At 36.4% G+C, this 8,839-nt stretch overlaps 3 non-coding genes across 3 annotated transcripts; 1 reads left to right on the top strand and 2 right to left on the bottom strand.

Annotated features, from left to right (window-relative positions):
- Positions 1 to 1,701: 1,701 nt before the first annotated feature.
- On the bottom strand, positions 1,702 to 1,774 carry Trnaa-agc (transfer RNA alanine (anticodon AGC)). The gene has a single exon. It is a non-coding gene; the product is annotated as a tRNA-Ala (tRNA).
- Positions 1,775 to 2,661: 887 nt separating this feature from the next.
- Trnaa-agc (transfer RNA alanine (anticodon AGC)) lies at positions 2,662 to 2,734 on the bottom strand. Its single transcript has one exon. It is a non-coding gene; the product is annotated as a tRNA-Ala (tRNA).
- A 3,671-nt stretch (positions 2,735 to 6,405) lies between these two features.
- Trnaa-agc (transfer RNA alanine (anticodon AGC)) lies at positions 6,406 to 6,478 on the top strand. The gene has a single exon. It is a non-coding gene; the product is annotated as a tRNA-Ala (tRNA).
- The last annotated feature ends 2,361 nt before the right edge of the window (positions 6,479 to 8,839 follow it).

Raw genomic sequence — 8,839 nt, 5'->3', positions numbered from 1 at the left:
TACTGTCGAGTTATTAATTTTATAATAATGGCTAAATTAAAATTTTACAATGTCAATGATTAGTTTTCAAATTCAGCTGATAGAATTAGGCCAAATAAAATAATGGTGTGTTTTAATACAATAATCCGATCGACCCTGGTTTAAGCTGTCGACCCTACACATTGTTTACATGCAAAAAGCTAGAATTGTAACAATTTTATTTTTTTTCCCTGTAGATTTAATTGCCAGGTATCTCTGGTCACTTTTTTTAAAATCACATTCCAGAGAGAAACGACCATGTCACAGTCTGCATATTGTGTTTGTTTACTTCTGAATCACATAATTGTCTTCATTTACTTCTTTTACACCTCATTAACTGAAACGGAAGTATTGTGACCAAGGAGTATCTTATATTTTGGGCGAAGAAATTACCTACCCTATTTTCTGAAGTCAAGTTATCGGAAACAAATTTTTTTGTATTTTATTATTATTTTACTCATTAATACTGATAACGGTTTGCAGTAGAAGCCGCTGTTAGTGTTCGTATTAATAAGAAACACACGTACAGGAGAGTCAGTGTGTACACGAATGTATCATTATTATTTTTGTGTGTTACTTTATTGCACCATTAGTCATCAAAGAAAGCTTAGACCACAGTGACTCTAGAAAACAATGTACGGAGTAATCTGGTATAAAGTCGACTTAACGGATACCGCCAGTTTCATGTTAGTATTCACTGGCTGTGTTTGAAACGACCAATAAGAACCTGCACATTGTACACTTTAGGATAACAAGTGCGCAATTTCTTGCTACATAATCTTCTAAATGAAATAAAACATTTACATGTAAAAGTACTTCTGAATCAGCTACTATGAGAAGAAGACACGCTGGCGCCAATGTTCATGTTCATGTCTACAATATTGAGTGTCTGCATCATATGGTGGCACGTTACTAGTCGTTCATTCAATCTAAATACTATTATCTTAATGTGTAACATTGTAGTTTCTTATTGGTTTCTGCATGGTTGTATTGACCCATGGATCTATTCAGAGCCAGTGAACACTAACGTGAAATAGTCTTTATCATATACCCAGTATCGCTGTCAATGCAATTCAATGGAGAACACGAGCATCGAACCAGAGCAATAAAATTTTCCGTATCATTCCGTATAATTTTCTCCGGCACACTTTTCCCAAATATGGCAAATGGTTCGCTCATCGATATCCATTCGCTCAGTTGTTCGGCTTTGTAATTGATTTTTCACAATTTTGCGAATAAAGTAGCATTTCATTTAGCACAATCCTCTTCTAGACTTCTCCGAGCAATTCTTAAAGTGTTTTTTTTTGGCCAGGCTAGGCATGCAATGAGCGTTAGACGTTTAGATTTTATGTCATACGGTATTAATACAAAAATGTTTAAATCTTCGGGGGGGGGGAGAGAGAGAGAGAGAGAGAGAGAGAGAGAGAGAGAGAGAGAGAGAGAGAGAGAGAGAGAGAGAGAGAGAGAGAGAGAGACAGACAGACAGACAGACAGACAGACAGACAGACAGACAGACAGACAGACAGACAGACAGACAGACAGACAGACAGACTTTCACAAATATATATCTAAATGACAACAATACTAGTTTTAGAAAGAAAAATTACAAAGGACTGTCTACCAATGTCGTATTTTTATCACAAAGTCGAATGGCGGCGTCGACGGTTTGCCAAAATTAAAATCTGGAGAATCCGGGCATCGATCCCGGTACCTCTCGCATGCTAAGCGAGCGCTCTACCATGTGAGCTAATTCCCCTTCTTTCGTTCCTCTACGGGATACAATTCCTTGATTTGAAAGGAAATTTTTGACTAAATATTAAGAAAACAAGGATCGTGAATGGCATACTAGAAAAAAAATAATATTCAGTTTAGCAAAAATATGTAGCATTTTGTCACATTTGCATTTACTTTCAGCAAGAATATCACAGTTAATTTTTGCTACGTTTTGCATTGAAATATTTTTCCCTAAATTTGCTAAGCAGCTTTCTCCATTTTTGCCATTCGATATATTGTGAATGCAAATTTGCCTGGTGTATGACGTTTACAAAGAATCATGCAATAGTATTTGATAAGTGCGAATATGATGTACATAGTCTCTAATGCCGTATATCAATTCTTTGAACACTGAGAAGAAAACAGGTGTTAATAAATGATAATACTTTCTTATCGTAATATTCATATCAGCCCGGGTCTCATGATTACAAGTCATATATTCTAACACATGCATGCTTGTCACGATATCACATGACCATCATTCATTCCGTAAGTGTACCTCAGATCACTGAGAGAGAGAGAGAGAGAGAGAGAGAGAGAGAGAGAGAGAGAGAGAGAGAGAGAGAGAGAGAGAGAGAGAGACAGACAGACAGACAGACAGACAGACAGACAGAGAGGGGGAGACAGACAGACAGAGACAGACAGACAGACAGACACACAGACAGACAGACAGACAGACAGACAGACAGACAGACAGACAGACAGACAGACAGACAGACAGACTTTCACAAATATACTGTATATCTAAATGACAACAATACTAGTTTTAGAAAGAAAAATTACAAAGGACTGTCTAGCAATGTCGTATTTTTATCACAAAGTCGAATGGCGGCGTCGACGAGAGTTCAACGGTTTGCCAAAATTAAAATCTGGAGAATCCGGGCATCGATCCCGGTACCTCTCGCATGCTAAGCGAGCGCTCTACCATGTGAGCTAATTCCCCTTCTTTCGTTCCTGTACGGGATACAATTCCTTGATTTGAAAGGAAATTTTTGACTAAATATTAAGAAAACAAGGATCCTGAATGACATACTAGAAAAAAAATGATAAATCAGTTTAGCAAAATTATGTAGCATTGTCACACTTGCATTTACTTTCAGCAAGAATATCACATAGTTACTTTATATTTACCTAGTTTAATTTTTGCTACGTTTTGCATTGAAATATTTTCCCTAAATTTGCTAAGCATAATGCCGTATATCAATTCTTTGAACACTGAGAAGAAAACAGGTGTTAATAAGAGAGAGCCGCAGCGAGCGAGAGAGTCCACCCAATAGCAATAGTTTGCATCGATACACCAGCATACGCGACCTTTCACCCCATCGTTCACGTACCTTTGACTCCATACAGTGTCCATGGTAAAGATTACGTAGCTGTATAACTCATCAACCATACTTTATCATATAATCAGACCACTCTATACGTCTGAGACCATATCATCCACAAGTGGTACATCTCAGATGGCTGTCACTACAAAATGAATAGATTATAATATGGTAGATCTACATTCTACATAACCTTTATTTCCATGTTTTGTATTTTTCCCCGTTTTATAACATCCGAGGTCAATTCTCTTTAACAGTTGACATGTAAAATTCAATTTGCTGGATTTGCTGCGATAATGAAATAACACACCAAACTTTAGAATGCTATGCTCAACTCTTGTCAACCCTAAGTTCGTACTTATAATTAATGCGTTCTATTCAGTTTGAAAACTAGAGTCGTCCATTAGACTGGTACAACTGTTTGATTTCCTACAATTCACTATTGTGTGACCTCACCGCGAGATCGTTGGGTAAGACCATATGGATATTATATTTGGTGTTATCGTCGACTCGCTATCACCATATGGGAATTACCTTAATTTAAATCATGTGAACGAACAATTCATGATAGAGGGACTGTGTGATGCAGTATATGGAAACGAGGCAGTTTAACATTACTGTCTACGTAATCTCGAAATGGAATTGTCACTTTGCAATTATTCAATGAGCAGTATCGGTAAACCCCTATGGAGAGTCTAGGATCCCTTTTAAAACGGAATTCTTACTCTAAAGTGACTCTGTGTCCTAGACTACCGTATCCTAGACTAATAAAGTTTACAATAGTTGTCTTGTGAGTTTGTACATAATTCTAAGGCTTAGCTTCTAAGTCAGGTGTCGCTCTCAATGGTGTGATTCATCATCTGCTGACAACGTTTACCAGGTCTCGATAAATGTAACCTTTGACCCTTTGATATGGACGAGACGTGCATTAACTCCCCTCACGTTAGCACCGACCTAACTTAGGCGAACTTACCGTGACGCCTGAAAAATTAATATTTTTGTGCAAACCTATCAGTATCGATACCCGGATTCTCCATTGATTTTGTTGTTTCATTTAACCGATATTTCACCTGGGATGTCATGACATTGAATGATTACTTTTAACAAATCGTCGTCGACGACGACGCCACTTGACTTTGTGATGACCGAGTTATTGCCAAGGAGAGTTGCTTTTGCTATTCTTAGTAACAGTGTAGTTTTTGAGATATATTTCTAGCAGTTATGGAATTTTGAGAGCCTAGATAGTATTAGCGTGTAAGCCTTTGTGATTGAACAGCACCACCAAAAATCACGCTTTCGACTCATTAACTGATATATAAAATTATTGTTATTTAAGGGACCTTCCACAGTCTATATTACCATGATCTTACCAATCCTGCTATTGTGAGTCTCAGAGATTTGTCTGACCACGTGACTCGATCAATCATGTAGTGAAATGCGGTATCAAAATCATTACTTTTGCCCGGATTATCTTATTGTTTGCCAAATTTGACTGGTTTGTCAAAAATTCTAATAATATCAACTTTAGATTTAGTAGCTCAGTTTGCCTGTGTAGATGAAAATATACATCCTGAAGTAAGCAATATAAAGTAGTATTACTTTACTTGTAATAATGCATGCAATTCATCGTTCATGAATGGTCGAAAATGCTAAGTGTACGGCGCCACCACCGACATTACTTTACAGACTACTTTCGATACAATTTGGCAAACGATATCGTAAAGTGATGCAACCAGAACACAAATGATGAGAGTAACCGTTGCCTATGGTTACGGTACGAATACGGCGCATTTCGGGGACGTAATTATATTATGGATAACTTATTAGAGTCGACCACTACATTTTCAACAACTTATTTTGTTCTTCGATAATCATATAAGTTGTTGAAAATGTTGTTGTCGACTCAAAGGAGCTATCGAATTAAGAGCAAAATAAGTTGCTGAAAATGTAGTGGTCGACTCAAATAAGTTATTAATAATGATGTCCCTGAAAATGCGCCAAAGTACGAGGGGGCTGGGGATAGAGAAGAATTTGGATAAGAAAATGTGTTTACTGAGTGCTTACTGCGCATGCCAAGGAAGGTTTTTGTTTTTCTCATATGAAATGTATTAAAACAAAATAAGAGTTGATGTTATTCAAGAGTTTGTCAAACTTTGTTAAAAGTAATCATTCAATGTCATGACATCACAGAAACATCGGTTAAACCAAACAACAAAAAACAATGGAGAATCCGGGCATCGATCCCGGTACCTCTTTTTGACCAAAATATTCTCTCCTCAGCCTCCGCCCCCGCCCCGCCGTAAATTCTGGTAGTTCTCTAATTATTTCCTGACTTCTTATAGATGATATTTTTGACAAACTTTGTTAAAGTAGGGTACGTGTCATGATTAGAATGCTATATTTCAATGAATTTCAAAGCTTGATCATTTTATAGCACCAGTCAGAAAAAAAATGTGTTATAGCCGACCGATGAATTGCAAATTTTGTTAAACTTTCGTTCAGAATAAAGCGCATGTAACTTTTACATTTCATTTATTATTAACACAAAATGACACTTGTTTTGACAAAAGACAAATGAAGATTTACATATATGTTAAAATAAAAGGTAACTAAGCCATCCTCCCCTCCCCTTTTTGGCTGCCCGAGTTCTCCTTGAAGCCATGATGGTCGAGTTTTTCACTGATTCATTATAAAAATGACACAGCAGACTCTGTTTTTAACTTGGCGGTAGATTATCGCAGATAACTTCACCGTTAGGGGCGAGATCAATAGATTAATGTAGGATAAAAAACCTAATTGTTTAAAGTTAGGCCCCAGACCCCATGTAACTAAATTAGCAAAAAAATTGTTTCAGAAGCAAATCAATTTCTAATCTATATGTAGTGTAGTGCTATGAATAGAAAGCCATTATCTAGTGAGAAAAAATGGTTCTTTTTTTGTATTTTAGTGGTATGCATTTACTATGACGAAATTTCATCGGGTATGATTTTAGTTTCATTTTAATTTTTTAGAAAAAAATTGCAATTAAGGTACAAAACAGATCCATTAAAAGTAAAATCATTTTGTAGGATATCAACTATATGGCTACACCCCCTGTAAAAGTATCTATGTTTTTATCCCCATTAATACTTGAACTATTGATCTTACCCGTAAATTTATGTTACAACCGATTTGTACGTGTAATAACAAGTTGAATAATGCGGTCTTCACAAATCCTATCGGTTACACTTACCAGTCATTATTATGTGAAATAAATTCTCACATCATGCGGTAATAAGGAGTAAGACCAGGGGAATTAGCTCACATGGTAGAGCGCTCGCTTAGCATGCGAGAGGTACCGGGATCGATACCCGGATTCTCCACAGTATATTATTTTGATAGATACAGTAAGCTTGGCATGCCAGTAGAACATATGTATATTTTATAAATGCGAACCAATCCCAACCCCCATTCAAATACTGTATGTATTTATGAATATTCACTTTATATTTACAAAAAAATAGTGTTTTACGCCATTCGTAAGACGGCTACAAAAATAACCACACGGAATCGATTTATCCGACTTGTTTTGCCCAAACTTACAAACTAAAAAAAGGCCAACCTCAGACCAACAAACAATTTTGAAAGTCTTATCATTTGGTTATTTTTAAGCTTCTTTTATAGCGCAATTTCGACAGCTGAGTGTACGTCATGTATCACATTGTAGTAAAAAGTAGAAACTGTTCAACGTATGGCGAAGATCGATCTCTTTGTTTGATGTCAAAAAAAAGACTTCCGTATGTCACAATTAGAACGTTTGCATTGCATCCTGGGATACGTGCAACTAATGACGTGTAATAAGTACTAAACGAAGTCTCAATACAACAAGTATATGACCCACAAATATAATATTTCAGCCACAGTAAATCCGAGTATTTTGTTTCACAGTTAAGTGACTTTGACGTCACGGTGCATGTCGGCACTAGTGTAACAAACAGATTTGACACACATGCATGATTTGACATGGCAACGAATTCTCGATATGACGTGACCCGCTAATAATATTTTAGCCAGATTAATTGCAAGTATTTTGTTTCAACGTTAGGTAACGCTGACGTTCATATAACGGTAGTATGCACTATTGCCACGACCAGATTTGGTACACATGATATGACACAGTAACATTGATGACAGACAATGGGTACAGTGTGGCCGTGACCATCCGACCTTCCGGTATGTTCATTTCCATAATATGTGCTTTGCTTAAACCATCACTACAGTAACTGTACGTCGCCAGTAGAACATTCAGTTGACGGATTTGAACTTCAAGTTGAAGTCCACAGTGGCATTTCCGGTAAGTAATATGTGGTTGAAATAGCAGTTACAAATTCATAACGGTTTCCTATTAGGCGTAAAAAATGGTGTGGTTCCGATTACATTCAATTTTAAAATAGGTGGGGTAGGTAGATTTTTTTATTTTATTTTATTTTATTTTTTTTTTCATGTGTGAGTGTCTAGTTCGGGTTTTCCATTGTTTTCCAAATGGTCGTTGTGTTGTTTATTTCTTCCTATCCGATGTACAGCCATTAGAGATTGGAAGAACAGTTTTATATTGACTTTTTCAGTTGATGTTAGTTTCCGCACCCACTATTTAGTTAATTTTCGTGATTTTATTATTTGTTCTCGAATACATAAAAATAAGTTTTGGGTCGGCGTGAAAAACTAGGTGGAGGGTAACCGGAACCAAACAACTTTTTTTTATTTGACCGTACGTTATACGAAAATACACTCCACAAGGTTATATGTACGTGGAAGCAATCTGTGTACTTAACTTTGTGTTATTTGATATGTATTTGACACAATTACTTCGACAGTAGACGCCATTTACATTATTAACATCTCGCGTACACATTATTTTGATTTGAGAACACGAACGAGACTGTATTTGATCATCATAATTATAATATGGCGGACTTAATGTTCATAACTTATCCAAAATATCTCTTCAACAAAAGGGGTTTTAATTACTATATATACTTTATTTCATCGTAGTGCGGTGAGCTAAGTATTTAAGATGAGGCTAATAACCCAACAAATACGTAGACAGACAACGGACAGAGAGACAGAAACATTGAAAAATTGGGTACAATATTTCATGGTGTTTTACACTTGTAAATTGTTCACAACATTGCTTTAATCATGAGCGTACCCATTACAGTACTGTCTTTGTTGTGTATTTAATTCCTGTTCATGGTTTGTTTATCGCAGTGATAATTCATGGGACACAAGGAAGACTAGAAAGATACAGTAAAGTGCCCACACGTCATTTTGATTGTATGTTTGGGATTGTTACTTCCAATAGCGTGATGAGAGATTTATTAGGATACAAGGGGGAATACTTTCATGAACAAAAAAACAGCAATTATCCGGAACAATCACAGACATACTGGGGAGCGAATCTGTTCAAAACAATTAGAATAGCCAATCCATTTTTACAGTTTTTATTTTCTTGATCTTCACAGCTAACTACCAGGGAGAGATAGAGGCTGACTAAATATCTCTCTTACGGCTAAGTTTAGCTCGAAGCAATCCACGTCGAATTCCTCCGAAATGTGCGATATCTACCTAAAGTCATTTTACGCCTTTATATTTGATGCTTCAGCCTTATGGATGGCACTTCTCACAGTGCAAGTTACTGGTGAGTAGACAGTGTTGCCATATCATTATTTGTTTGTAATTACTCG

Source organism: Glandiceps talaboti, chromosome 16, assembly GCF_964340395.1.
Source record: "Glandiceps talaboti chromosome 16, keGlaTala1.1, whole genome shotgun sequence".
In the NCBI taxonomy this organism is placed as follows: Eukaryota; Metazoa; Hemichordata; class Enteropneusta; family Spengelidae; genus Glandiceps; species Glandiceps talaboti.
The sequence above is the reverse complement of the archived record's forward strand: the minus strand, read 5'-3'. Positions and strand labels throughout refer to the sequence as shown.